The sequence below is a fragment of the Notamacropus eugenii genome, chromosome 7 (assembly GCF_028372415.1).
Source record: "Notamacropus eugenii isolate mMacEug1 chromosome 7, mMacEug1.pri_v2, whole genome shotgun sequence".
Taxonomy (NCBI): Eukaryota; Metazoa; Chordata; class Mammalia; order Diprotodontia; family Macropodidae; genus Notamacropus; species Notamacropus eugenii.
The window spans coordinates 115,182,920-115,197,617 of record NC_092878.1 but is presented as its reverse complement, the minus strand read 5'-3'; positions in this window follow the sequence as shown (position 1 = coordinate 115,197,617).

Here is a 14,698-nt window from a genome sequence, read left to right as displayed (position 1 = left end):
GAATAGATGATATAACCAGAAATAGTCAGGCCTACAATTCCTGTTTCTGGAGGAGGTCAAGGATGGTTGATCACTTGAGTTTGGGGTGATTGGCTACAGTGTGGTTAAAGCCAATCAGGAGTCTGCACTAATTCAGGAACTAATATGGAATATGGTGAGCCTTTGGGTGAAAAAAGAGGGTCACCAGGTTGCATAATGACAGTCAAACTGGGCCAGGTTGGAAAAAAACATAACTACAGCTTCTGCACCAATCTACGTTGAGATCTGACTCTTGCATGGTTACTATACATTCAGCCAAGGCAAGGCAGAGAGAGAGATCCTGTCTCCAACAGAAATAGAAACAAAAAATAAAAACAGAAGAGGAACAGATCATGCCAAGACAATGATTTTGATTTTTACAAGATTACTAAATTCATTGGTGGAGGGAGTACAGTAGTTATAATTTGTCAAGATTTTAGCAATGTTTTCGATAAAAAAATTTCATGCTATACTTATGGAAAAAATAAAAAGATGTAGGGTAGAAAATATGAAAGGAAAAATAGAACTGGATGCATGATTAGATACAAAAAGTAGTCATTAATAGTTTGTTGTCCACTTGACAAAAGGGCTCTGAGGAATGTGTTTTTGACCATGTGCCGTTTAACATTTTTATCAGTGACTTGGATAAGCCATAGATGGCTTTCTTACTACATTTGCTGATGTTACAAATTTAACTTCCTCTATGGTTGAGTCAGGAAATAAAAAAAGCTCTTGGCAGACTAGGGCACTGGGGTGAGTTTGAAAAGGTGAAATTTAATATATAAAATGCAAATTCACTAAATATAATATGCATATGTATGCATACATATAAAGGCAAAGAAAAAAGTCAATGTCATAAGTCTAAGGTGGAACTATATTCTTAAAACAAAGAACTAACCATATCATACCTGTATTCACTAAACTTCAATGGATCCCTATCACTTCAAAGATCAAATCTTCCATTTGCTGTTCAAAGCCCTTTACAATCTTGTCCCCCTCCTACCTTTGCAGTCTTTTTATACATTAATTCTCCCTCCCCTACATACTCTGCTTTCCAGTAACACTTGCATCCTTGATATTTCTTGTACAAGATACTCCATTTCCAGAATCGGGGTATTTTTATTGATTCTTCAAAAGCCTGAAATATTCTTCCTTCTCATCTTTATCTTCTTCCTTCCCTGTTTTTTTTCATGTCCTTACTAAAAATCCAACTTTCTATGAGGTTTATCCTCCCTTATTCTAATACCTTCCCTCCGTGATTAGCTCCAACTTATCCTGTACATGTCTTGTTTGTGAATAGCTGTTGAGCTCCTTGAGAGCAGGGACAATCTTTTGCCTTTCTTTGTGTCCCCATCACTTAGTAGACACATAACAAATACTTATTGATTTTCTGACTATCTGGTTCTTTTAGGAGAGTGTGAGATCAATATGAATCAAGAGTATGATGTAGAAATAAAAAAAATTAATATGACCTTGGGCTACATTAAAAGATACATTAGTGACTAAGACTAAGGAAACTATCACCCCTCTCTTCTTGGTAAGAGCACTTCTAGAGTATTAAGTTTAGTAATGTTTTTCACTTGTTATCAAGGACATTACCTGGTATATAGTAGGTGGTTAATGAATTTTGATTGATTGATTGATTGATTTTGACATTGACAAAGAAAAGGTAGTCTCAAGGAAGTAACCGCTACAGAGAAGGAAGAGCTCCTAGGTTGAAAGAATGAGGAATGCTTAGCCTGAAGGAGAGAATGTTCAAGTGACACATCACAGTTATCTGCAAGAATTTTAATTTAATTTAACTTTTGGTTCCGAATTCTCTTCCTTCTTTTCTCCCCTCCATTCACTCATGGAGAGGGCAAGAACAACAAAATATGTATAGTCCAGCAAAACAAATTCCACTATTGGACATGTGGAAAGAGAAGGAGAAGGGGAAAGAGAAGGAAGAGGAGGTGGAGGAGAAGAAAAAGGAGGAGGAAAAGGAGGGGGAGGAGGAGGGAGAGGAGGAGAGAGAGAAAAGAAGTAGGAAAGGAAAGGGAGAGAAGATAAAAAAGATACTTCAAATGCTTTAATCTGCACTGTGAGGGGTCCTTTGGAATGGTGATTGGTCATTGTATTGATCAGCTTCTAAGTCTTTCAAAGTTGTTTGTCTTTATTGTTCAAACTGTATGATTAGTATAATATTGTTCTCTTGGTTTTGTTGATTTCATTATGTACCATTTCGTGCAATTCTTTCTAGGTTCTTATAAAATCATCCCCTTCATCATTTCTTATAGCACATTAGCTTTTGACATACTTTCATAAGCTGTAACAGTCTTCATGTAAAAGGGATATTTAGAAGATAAATTAGAATTATTTGTTTGACCCAGTAGGCAGAACTAAGGGTCACAGGAGGAGTCTGCAGAGGCATATTTTAACCTTGATGTAAAAGCTAAACTAAAGCTAAACTTCTTAACAATTAGAGTTAGCTAAAAGTGAAATGTTTTGCCTTGGGAAGCAGAGGATCTCCCTTCACTGAAAGTCTTAAAGTGAAGACTAAATGACTGCTTGTCACATATGTTGTGGTTAGGGTTATTTTTCAAGAATATATCATACCACATAGACGACTTCCCTTCCAACTCTGAAAATTGGTTACTGAACATTATCACAATTAACTTATACAGTAAGAAAGTGATTTAAGACATTTCCCTTTCCTGAAGCAGGAGGTTTTTAACATGGAAACTACCATTTCCAAAGTGCTAATAACTAGGTTGAGTTGGAGCCCCAGAAGAGCTACTCATTGGAGCTGTTGGATTTTAGACAAGCCACTTAACCTTTCATTCTGTGCCTGTTTGATCATCTCCAAGAGGAAAGCAATAATAGTTGCACTGTCTGCCTTAGAAATTGGTTGATTTTTTAATGAGGAAATACTTTTTGTATTTTCAATTGTTATAGAAATGTAAATCCTTAGTAACTACTGTAATTGCTTATGTAACAAAACTTTTGTGATCCTAAGGGTAATAAAGTAACCTCTGTTATTTGCTTTTTGGATTGGCTTTATCCTGTTTAACTCTAAAGAACAAAACTAAAATTGAAGTGTGGAAGGCAGAAGGAAGCAGTTTTTGGCTAGAAATAAGTAAAAATGTTTTAATTAGAGTTGTCTTAAAATGGAATGGATTTCCTCAAGAAGTAGTCCATCTCTTGCACTTGAACTTGTTCAAGCAGAGAAGCTGGATGAACACATGGCAGAAAAATTGTCAGCTGCTGTCCCTCGTTCTCAAAGAGGACCAAAATGACATCACTCTGTTGGAGTCAAGGTATAGTGTGTCCGAGTGTGACTGATCTGACTAATATGAGCTTAGAATGCTCTGCCACAAGTCTAGTACAAATAGTCCATGTGAACATTTGGAGTGGAAATGTCTCTAAATTTGAGCATCTCATGTTTTTTCGATCTACTGCAAGTCTGCTTTACTCAAAGAGCACAGAGTTTCTTTGATTCAAGCATGCCATGCTGGATAATTCTTTGCCAGTGTCTCTCATGTCATGAAATCTATTCCAAAGTTTTCCAGAGAGACCTTGAAAGTATCTTTGTTCTTCTGAGCTCCATGTGAGTGTTTGCCTTGGTAAGGTCTCTGTAAAATAGTCTTTTAGGCAAATACTTTTTGGCATTGGAATAAGGTGACTAGCCCATAGGTGTTGTGTTCTCTGCAGTAGAGTTTGAATGCTTGGCAGTTCAGCTCAAGAAGGGACCTCAGGGGCTTGTAACTTATCCTGCTAGGTGATCTTCAGAATCTTCCTAAGACAATTCAAATGGAATTAATTCAGTTTCCTGGCATGGCCATAGTAGACTATCCAGCTTTCATAGGCATACAACTATGGACCTCAATTTGGTATCCGTCTAATACCTCTTCTCTCTGAAACTTTCTTTTAGAACCTCCTAAACACTGAGTTAGCTCTGGCAATACATCCATCAACCTTATGTGTACATCACTGGAAGGTATGTTGCAAAGGTAAGTGAACTACTGATCTACAGTGTTCCAAATTTCTCCATCTGCTGTAACCAATGGTTTCATGTATGGCTCATGTGGTGCTGGCTGGGTGGAGAATCTGTTTTCCTGGTATTAAATGTTGAACCAAAATTAGCACAAGCAGCAAAGAATCAATCCAAACTTTTTGCATTTCAGCTTCATAGGCTGAACTGAGTGCACAATCATCTGCAAGCAAACAAACAAAAAAAAACATGCACCAATTCTCCCTCCACTTTAGTCTTGACTTATAGTCTTTTCAAGTTAAACGATTTACCATCAGTGCAGTAGCTAATCTTGATGCCACACTCATCCTTGCTGAAGGTATCTGACAACATTACTGAAAAACAGAAATATTTCAAATAGTGGTTACTGAATTTTGAAGTCTCTCGAGTTATGTGTCTAACATTCACTGATTCTCCTGATCATGATAAAAATATAGTGACTTGAAGAAATCTTTCCACCACTTAAATTCATATTGCTGGTAAATGAGTTAGTTGAGTATGCTCACTGTAAACACATCGTACAGGTGTAATTAACTTTGAGATGAAAACAACATATGGCCCTTCTCAGCTGTTTAACTGGGCATCATCATAATTGGGTACGGCCACCTGCATTCCTCTTTTTCTTTTAAAGTGATAATTTTTATTTAAAGTTATTTTGGGCATTTTCAGAGTTGTGATTTTTTTTAAAACTGTAATTGTAAAGTCTAACAAATCAAAAGGAATATTTTTCACTTATAAAAAGACATCTGTCAAATACCCTATATTAAATTTCTGTTAATGATGACCTTGGTGATATAGATAGATATCTACATCAATATCTACATCTATCTGTTTTGAGAGGGGGAAGGGAGGGAAGAGAGAGAGAGAGAATGGGAGAGATACAGAGAAAGAGAGAGAGAGAGAGAGAGAGAGAGAGAGAGAGAGAGAGAGAGAGAGAGAGAGAGAGAGAGAGAATGAGAGAGAATATGGTACAGGCTTTCCATCTTGTGCCTTAGTTCCTATGAATATGCCCAAGGTCCATTTGTTAGCCTCAATGGTCAGTTTCACACATTCGCTTCACAAACCACAGAAAAGACAAATCTGTAACATTCTTAGCGTCAGATATTTCACTATGAATAGATGCTTAGTTCTTCTAGGTTTAGCTGAAGTCAAACCAACTTAAGTTTTACAGGTTATTTAAAGAGGGTATTTTATGGGGGAGAAATGTCAGCATCTTGGTGTAGATTCTCTAACTTCTTACTTTCCTCAGAAAATTTAGACCTTTTAACACGTTCCCTCTTTTCCACTTCCCTTTATGTCAAAATCCCTTGATATTATTTCCTATTCTGACCTTCTTTCCCTAATCACTGACATGAGGCAGCTTTTCTCCTGGTCAAAACCAAACCAACTACACATGACTTTGACCCCACCCCCTCCCATCTTCTTCATGAGACTGCAATCTCAGTCATCTTCTCGTGTCTATCTCTGTGCCTTTGTGTTTGTGTCTGTGTCTGTCTATGACTGTCTCTGTCTTTCCATGTCTCTCTGTGTCTCTCTTTCTCTCTCTGTCTCTATGTCTCTTTGTGACTGTCTCTTTCTCTGCTTCTGTCTTTCCTCTGTCTGCCTGTCTCTGTCTCTCTGACTGTCTTTCTCTCTGTGCGTCTCTGCATCTCTGCCTCTGTCTCTGTCTTTCTCTGTTTCTGTGTTTGTCTCTCTCTGTCTCTTTCTCTCTCTGTCTCTTTCTCTCTCTGTCTCTCTCTCTCTGTATTCCCCTCCCCCTCTATTTTACAGATGAGAATACTGAGGTTAAAAGACTTTAAGTGACTTGCCAAGGAATCACAGAACCCTTATTAGAGATTAGATTCAAACTCTGGTTTTTCTGATTCCAAATTGAACACTGTCTCTACTGAACCACCCAGCTGCCTCCCATTAAAATACAAGCTCCCTAAAGGTAAAAATTTTTCCATTCTTTGTGAAAATGCCCAGAATCTAGTTCAATGTTGGGTATATAGTAAGCTCTTAATAAATGCTTGGTGGTTCATTAACTGTTAGACTAATAGAATCGAATACCTTTAACACTCTCAGGGACTCCAGACATCATCTGATTCAATTCCTCCATTATGTGTTTAGTATGTTTATATATGTATATGTGTGTATATATGTGTGTGCCCATGCATGTGTGTGTTTGTGCATGTGTGTGTATGGAAACTGAGGCTGGCTGAGTCACTTTCCAAATACTACCCAAGCACAAAACTGGAATATGAATCCAGATCCAATGATTTCTGTTGTAGTGATCTTTCTAACACACCAGGCTGCCCTTTCTGGACATGAGAAATGATGCAAAGACCTAATTGTCTCAGGAGTATGTTGATATTTAATGCTTATTCTCCACTGTACTTTGAGTATATAAGCAGTACATTAAGCAGCCTGTTTCAGACAGCACTGAGTTTAAGTTCTCTCTCTGATATGTACAGCCTGTGTGATCCTGATTTTCATTTAACCACTAAATACCCCCAGGGAACTTACTGAGACTGTAAGTTGTAAAACAAGTGCATATTGAATTTGATAAAGAATGTTCCTCCCAGAAATTTTTCTATATCAATTAAATCATGTCTGAGCTAACCCTCTACTCCTCTCCCCCAAACAATCTATATTATCATTCCATATAAAATTTTCTTGGGTTATCTACCCCTTTTTGTCTCACTGGCTTTACTCATTGATATGTAGTGAACCTTTCATCTGTACTCCCACCTAAATGGGCCATTGGCTCCCATGTTTCTGGTGTACACCAACCATAAACCTTTGGTTGATACAGAAAGGATCAAAGGGATGGGGTGAGAATAGTAATGGAACAAGCTTTTCACCAACTTTAGGAAGATAAAACAGCAGCAGTGCAAAAAACTAGCTGTGATAATGAGGCTGTTCCTCAAAAGGCTCATGAGCGTAGGCAGCAGAGGTTAGAGGTATAGTGAGAACAGCGCAGCTAAAGGAGGACTGAAGATCTGAATGAATCCAGATGGCCAGATATCAGCCCTGTGAAGAAATCCGAGACCAGGTGAGACCAGGTGGACCTCAGGTTTCTTTAGCTGACTAGATCTGACCCTCTTGGTAGCCAAGAACTGAATAATACTGGTGAATATGTACTCACATCAGGTGAGAGCCACTGAGGGGAAAAGAAAAGAATCTAGGAAAGTGACCTACATCTAGGAACTCCTGGGTTTGGACTGCATATATATTGTCTTGAGACTGCCTAGATTTGGGGGATCCATGGTGGTAGATATTGCTTCATTCTTTGTACTGGTTGTATCCTCATGGATATACTTTGCAGTTTGCCTAGCTCCACTGGAGCCCTAGCATATGATAGACACTTAATAAATATTGTTATTGTTTTGTTTGGTTTTTGTTTTTTTCCATAGTAACAAGCAAAGACTGTATATGGTTAAACCGTGCCTATGGTCAACTTCTCTAGGCCATGTTTTAATAATTAAGGTCTATTGAATGGAAAAGCACCAGAGAGTAGAAGAAAGTGAAATTTTTCCAGTGGGTGGGAAATTGAACTAAGCTATTTATTAGATAAATCCACATAATTTATGGAAAACACCACTCAAGAAAAGAAAAGTTGGGGAATAATAACTCTCTGAAAACCATACTGAGAGAGGAACATCCTCTAGGTTTCCCTGGGGATGAGTGGAGAATGAAACACCTCATTACCTAGAGGAGAGTGGCTGGACTTGAGTAAGTTATACATTAGCAGCAGATGATGTATTACTAATTTACCCATAAAACCATTAAGTTAATAATGCCTTCTAGCATTTTTTCCAATAATTACAATCCAGCTCAATGACCTTTAGTTGATAGAATTTACCTCCTTATCCTTTTGGAAAATCAAAGCTACAAGTTACCCAGGGCCATTTCTTGACAGAAAGGGCCTTCCCAAAGATTCCTGATGAATATGAAGAATTTGGATAAATGGGAAAATTGCTGGCCAGAGTTAGGATTGTGATGCCTGCACCTGATCAGGAAGTCACACAGGCAGTCTGAATGAACTGATCCCCTAAAGCTTGCAATTTGTTCCTGTTTGATATTGTCATGTCAGAGAACTCATGGACAGGGTACATAGGCCAAACCTCTTCTTCCTTCAGCCATCCTAGAGGGAAGTCACCTTCCAACTCCAGTTTCAGTAAAAACCAATAAGTTCATTATTTCCTTATCTCCTCTTTCTGAGAAGGGATTGAAATTTTGAACATGAAATCTGAAGAAAAATCACATCTCAGATTTGAACTGATCCTTTGCCAATCCGAAAGGCAGTGCAGTGTTATCAAGCATGGACTAACATAGTTAAATACCAAATAAATTAACATAGTAAAATACAAAACAAGGAAGAAAAATCTATTAATTTATCTATGTGTAATACACAGTGTTAGGCACTGGGAAGAGAAAGATTAAAAAAGTAAGATCGCTTGCTCTCAAGGAACGGGTAAGGAAACAGCTCTTATGATCTTATGGACCTTTTCAATGAGATTACATGACTGATGTAATCAACATGAGTTTCTAGAATCTCAGAACCACCAGTATTTAAATTTAAGAGCTAACATATTCTCAAATAGCAAATATAATAAATTAAGAATATTTCCCATTATGCATTACCTATAATACTCTCCCCTTTCATTTTAAGATGATAGATAGACAGATGGACTATAGAAGATAGATGATAAATAGACAGACAGATAGATAGATGATAGAAAATAGATGATAGACAGAGACAGACAGACAGACAGACAGACAGATAGAGATAGATAGATAGATAGATAGATAGATAGATAGATAGATAGATAGATAGATAGATAGGCTATACAAAGATACGACTGATCTTAAAGCAAGAATAAAGAAATGTTCTGTTGACTGATTTATAACAAAGTAACCTAACTCAGCTTGCTTAGCACTATGATTTATGCTGCACCATTTTTTCTGCTTCTGAATCTCAGTTTGAATAAGAAACAGGTGGGTAACCTAGCATGTAGAATCTTACCATCTTGCTTTGTTAGGGCAGTGTGTTCTCATCTTCCACTACTTAATTAGTTAGATGCACATGAATTGAAAGGGGGCGGAAGAAAGTAATTTGATTGGGATGGTTTTTACTTTGTTTCTTAGAGATATCCCAGCATATAAAACAAGGTTAGTGAGGGATCATTAACATCCTCCCATAACTCTGGCCAGAGACACCTTGAGTACTCTTCTACCCATCTGATTTCATTTTATTTGTATATCTCTTTTTTGCGCTGAAAAATGAAGTGTTGCCATCCAGTCTGGGAGCGCCATCTTTTGTATGTCATAATCTGGTTTCCATGGTAATCAGACTCTGCTCCTGAACTTTGCTGTAGCCACCTTTTTTTAAACTATGAATTCCTACCAGGCAATTTGCATAGAATCAGCTTAATTGCTTTGACAAGAGGGCTATTCCAAGCACCCAATAATGACGAGAAGAAAGAATTTTTTATAACCATAAAAGCAGAACTCACTAATGATAATTTTATCTTTTAAAAGATAAAGGAAACAACAAGAGAGTTTTCTTCTGGGCTTAATTCTTACCACAAGAAGAAATTGTTTGCTTAGGTTTAAATCATGGGAATGTTGGAGAGAAGTAACCATGAACCTAACTTGAAAGGTGGGGCAATGGGAAAACTGAATCAAGACCGTGATTGCACTTCCCCTTTTTTCCCCTTCCCTGATTTCAGGTTACCTAAAATGCATCCAGAATGGCTAGAGGTGGGCAGAGAAAGAAAGATCGACCCCAACCAAAAGATCTTTTACTCCTTGCATTTCCCTTATCCCTTCCAGAGCCCCAGACAGGTAGAACCAATCTTGCTACTTTACCACTCACACAGTTTAGATGAGACAAGTTACCAACTCTACTCATTCCAGTGAGATAGAGGACCACCAAGCCTTAATACTTGCCCTGCAACTACTTCCTAAAGTCCTCCAGTGTCTGCCTCTGTACCCTTCACACTCCTGACACTGTCACCTGACTTATTGATGTAGCCTAAGGAGCCCTAGGCTTTGCCATTTGCCTAGCTTCTGTACCCTTAGGAATTCTGGGACTTTGCAACCATCCCACCACTGAAGTTTCTTTTACATGTTATCTCTGATTACATTGTAAGTTCATGAGAGTGGGAACTCTTTAACCTTTCTATTTTTATCCCAGCACTTTCTGCAGTGTTTGGCACATACTGAGCACTTAATAAAAGCTTTTTCATTTATTCATCCATTCATTCATTCATTTATTCTTCCTTTGTAGTGAAGGAAAGTAATATTGGACATAATCTAACCCTGGGGAGAAGCTTCAAAATGTTCAGAAAAAGAATAAGTAGATTTCTACGGACAAAAATTCAGTAGAGAAGTACTCAAGAATGAAATTCTGAAGATTAAGGAAAAGTAAAGAATAAGAATTTCAAAGAGAAAGGAAAAGGGAAAATGTGTAAAAAGATTGATGTAATTACATTATGATTTTATTAACCCACTTAGATTTACTTAAAAATATATACAGAATGGAAGCAGAGGGAAGTGATAAAAGCTAATATAAAAATGCAAAACATCAGGATATAAAAACATCCAATAAGAATAAGACCTGGGGAGATACATCTGAGGATAAACTGAAATGGGTAAGGAGAGTTAAGGACAAAATAGGAGGGATTTTTTTAAAAGCTATTTCTGGAAAAAGGAGATCAAAGAAGGAACAGAACCCCTGCTCTAAGTGGATCTGGTAAACATAGAAAGGAAAAATTACTCAACTCATTTTGTTTTCATTTGTTCTATCAGTGAAGATGGATAAGAATGGTCTTTGGACTGAAAAGGACAGAAGAAAGGTCCCTCAACAGAAAGCTGATACTCAAGATAAGTGATTATGTTACCCTTCATTCTTGAACAGGACCATGACTATGTTGGGTACAGTGTGTTCACTGTGGCTGATCAGATGAATATAAACACAGAAGACTGTACCCCAGGTTGGGCACAACGAACATTTAGAGTCTAAATGTCCCAAAATTTGTGCATCTTGTGTTTCTTTAGAGCTACTGAAATTCTGTTTTGCTCATAGACTATCATGCCTTCTTTCATGAGGGCATACCAGATCTGTGCAGATCTATGCTTGCATTTTCCATGTCTCATGATCAATTCCAAAGTTCTTCAGAGAGGCCTTGAGAATGAACTTGCATTGCTTTTCTCACTTCCATGTGAGTACTTTCTTTGTGTGAGTTCTCTGAAAAACAGTCTTTTAGGCAAAAGTATGTTTGACAGTTGAACCTCATGGCCAGTTCATTGGAGTTGCACTCTCTGTAGTAGACTGAATGCTTGACAGTTCAGCTGGAGAAAGGACTTCAGTGTCTGGTACCTTATCCCTGCCAGGTCACCTGCAGAATCTTTATAAAACAATTCAAATGGAAGAATTCAATTTTCTGATGTGACACTAGTATATTGTCCAGGTTTCATAGGCATACAACAATGAGATCAGCACCACGGCTCTGTAGACCTTCAGTTCTCTCCCACACTTTCCTTTGGAGCCTCTGAGCTAGCTCTGGAAATGCATGCATCAACCTCAGCATTTATGTATACATCTCTGGAAGGTATGCTGCCAAGGTAAATGATGTTGTCCTTATAAAAATTTTTTCCATTTGTTGTAACCAATGATTCCACATATTAAAGGTGTGGTTCTGGCTGGTGGAAAACCTCTGTTTTATTGATGTTAATTGTTAGGTCAAAATTAGCTTAAGTAGCAGAGAATCAATCCATACTTTATTTTATCTCAACCTCAGAGGCCACACTGAGTGCACAATCATTTGTGAACAAAAAGTCATGCACCTTCTCTCCTTCCACTTTAGCCTTGGCTTGTAGCTTTTGCAAGGTGAATAATTTACCATCAGTGCAGAAGCTAACCTTGATGTCATTTCTGTCCTCATTGAAGGCACCTGACCATATCAATGGAACTCAAAATAAGTAAGGAATCAGTAAGCGGGCCTCTAGCCACTCTTCACGAGATTGTAGCTCGGCCCAAATCAACCATGTCCTCAAGTACTGAAAGGACTGCAAGATGTGATTGCTGTTTCCTTGCTAATAATCATAGAAATACTATGGAGAAATGAATGCTACTGTAGTATAGGAAAATGGTAAATTTTGATTTTTGAAAATGGGAAGAAAAGGGAGCCTACAAACTGCAGTCTTTTGGCTTGACTTTGATTGACAGAAAAATTCTAGCATGTATCATTAAAAGACTAATTAATGAAAATCTAGAGTCAACAAAGAGCCAACATGGCTTCATCAAGAACATATCATGATGAGCTAACCTTGTTTCTTTTTCTGATCAAGTTATCAGAGCAATGCTGGAGATAGTTTTGCCTAATTTGGGGGAAAGCATTTGATAAAGTTTCTCATGCTATTTTGTGTAGACAAAATGGAGAACTATGGGTTTCATATAAATACAATTAGGTCAGACCTGGTTGAATGACTGAACCCAAATAGTAGTATTTAAGGGTTTAATGTCAATTTAGAAGGAGATCTTCTTGCCAGTGGAGTGTCCAGGGAACTGTATTTGGGCATGTGCTCAATAATGCGGATACAAACACAAACACTGTAATACAATAAACATATATGAAGTGGTTACTATTTTCCAGGCCCTGTGCTAAGTGCCTAGGATACAAATAAGACACAATATTTCCCCTCCAGAAGTTCATCATTTAATGAGGGAAGATAATGAAAGAAAGGAAGCTGAAAAGCAGAGGGAAGAGGGGCAGTGGAAAAGGAGGTACCTTCAAAAGGGGACATGATGATGGTGGAATCAAATCCAAAGAGTGAGGCTGATGGGAAATGATGAGTCCATTTGGAGTCTGAACCTTCTTTAAATGGAGGCCTTGGGAGAAGAATTTTGTTTCACACGCACCCCCCCAGCCCTGCGATTAGAGGTCGAGAAGCAAATGAGAGCAGCTAATGAGGAATGAATACCAAAGCTGTTGCAATCTCTTCAATAAGGAGCTTCCTGGTGATGAGGTTTTTATGGAGGGGCATGATGGTGGCTGAATCTAATCCAAAGAGTGTGGGTTTTGGAGGGGGGGAGGGAAATCAAATGAAAAAAGAAAGCTTCCTTATTTCAACGAACTCACATTCTAATAAGGAGAGAGAATATGTAAAAGGGAGCTGAAAGAGTTGGGGTAGGGAGAGGTACACTGGGAAAACAGCAACACAACCTAGAGAGGAAAAAAAGATGATTGGCCTGTGTCCCTTCCTCAAAATGGAAGTTCTAGGGAAAAATAATCCATAGGAAAAGGGAGAGGGCTCAGAGGTAGGGGGATTTACATAGTGTAAGAAAACCCCAGGTACTGAAAGAAGTTCCAGGGTGAGTATACTTCTAGCATTCCAGATTCTAGAGATTTGAAATTCAGATTCTAAAGTCAGAAGCAGAACCAGGAAAGGAACAAAGGGATATATTAATCATTTCACCAGCTGAAGATGTTTCTATCAAATCTTCAACTGGCACAAGACTGGGAATTAAAGTACTAAATGAGAGAATCAGAATACCAAAAGATTATTATAAGTAGGAATTATTCATTCTGCTTGTATCTCTAGTGCCTAGCATGTTGTGGGTGCTTAATAAATCTGTGTTGATTGTTGACTGATAAATCAAAAGTCACCTTACAGATGATAGTCCAGAGAAGTCATTTTCCCAAGGGTACAAAGGGAGAAAATGGAAAATTTAATTAAACTCATGTCTTCCATCTCCAAATCCAGTACTCTCTACAGTACAGCCTTTAGGCATAGGATCTAAATAGCCATTGACACTTAAGTGGCAGAGTAGACAGAGAACTAGGTGTGAAATCATTTAGATAGTTCAAATCCAGCCTCAGACATTTGCTAGCTCTGTGACCCTGGGCAAGTCACTTAACTTCTCTCTGCTTTTGTTTTTTGTTTTGTTTTGTTTTGTTATTTATTCTGTCACTTTCAGTTGTGTCTGAATGTTTGTGACCCCATTCAGGGTTTTCTTGGTACAGATACTAAAGCAGTTTGCCATTTCCTTATCTTTTAGATGAAGAAACTGCAGCGAGCAGCATTAAGTGACTTGCCTAGGGTCACAAAGTTGGAAGTGACTGAGGCCAGGTTCAAATTCAGGATGATGAATCTTCTTGACTCCAATCCCAGCATCCTATCCACTGTGCCACTTAGCTGCCTCAGTTTACTCATCTGTAAAATGGACATAGCAATAGTACTTACCTCACCTGGGTGTTATGAGGAAAAAATAGCACATAATAAATACTTCCTTCCTTCCTTGGTGTTCCTGGATAGAGTCATAGAGCTTGGATGATTTTGAAAAGAATGTTAACCACACTCTGACCCTCACACTTTGTCACACTCTTCTAAATCCTCTTCCCACAGCTTGGTTTAATTGCTTGAAAATCAGCCAAAACATGAGAACAGCTTCCCAGGGATGAGCTCTTGGAGCTAAGTAATATTCTTGGCCACTTGCCTTTAAGAATTACCAATAATGCTCCCTGGAGCTTGCCTAAGTTGAAAAGCTGGTCCCAATGGGCATCATTTCTTTCATCCCTACTTAGACCAGGTATTACATACCCAGACTGACTCTAAATGTAAGCTCTTCTGTCACTTTCACAAAAGGTCATCTGTTGCACCTACCTGGGGAAATCTTAATTA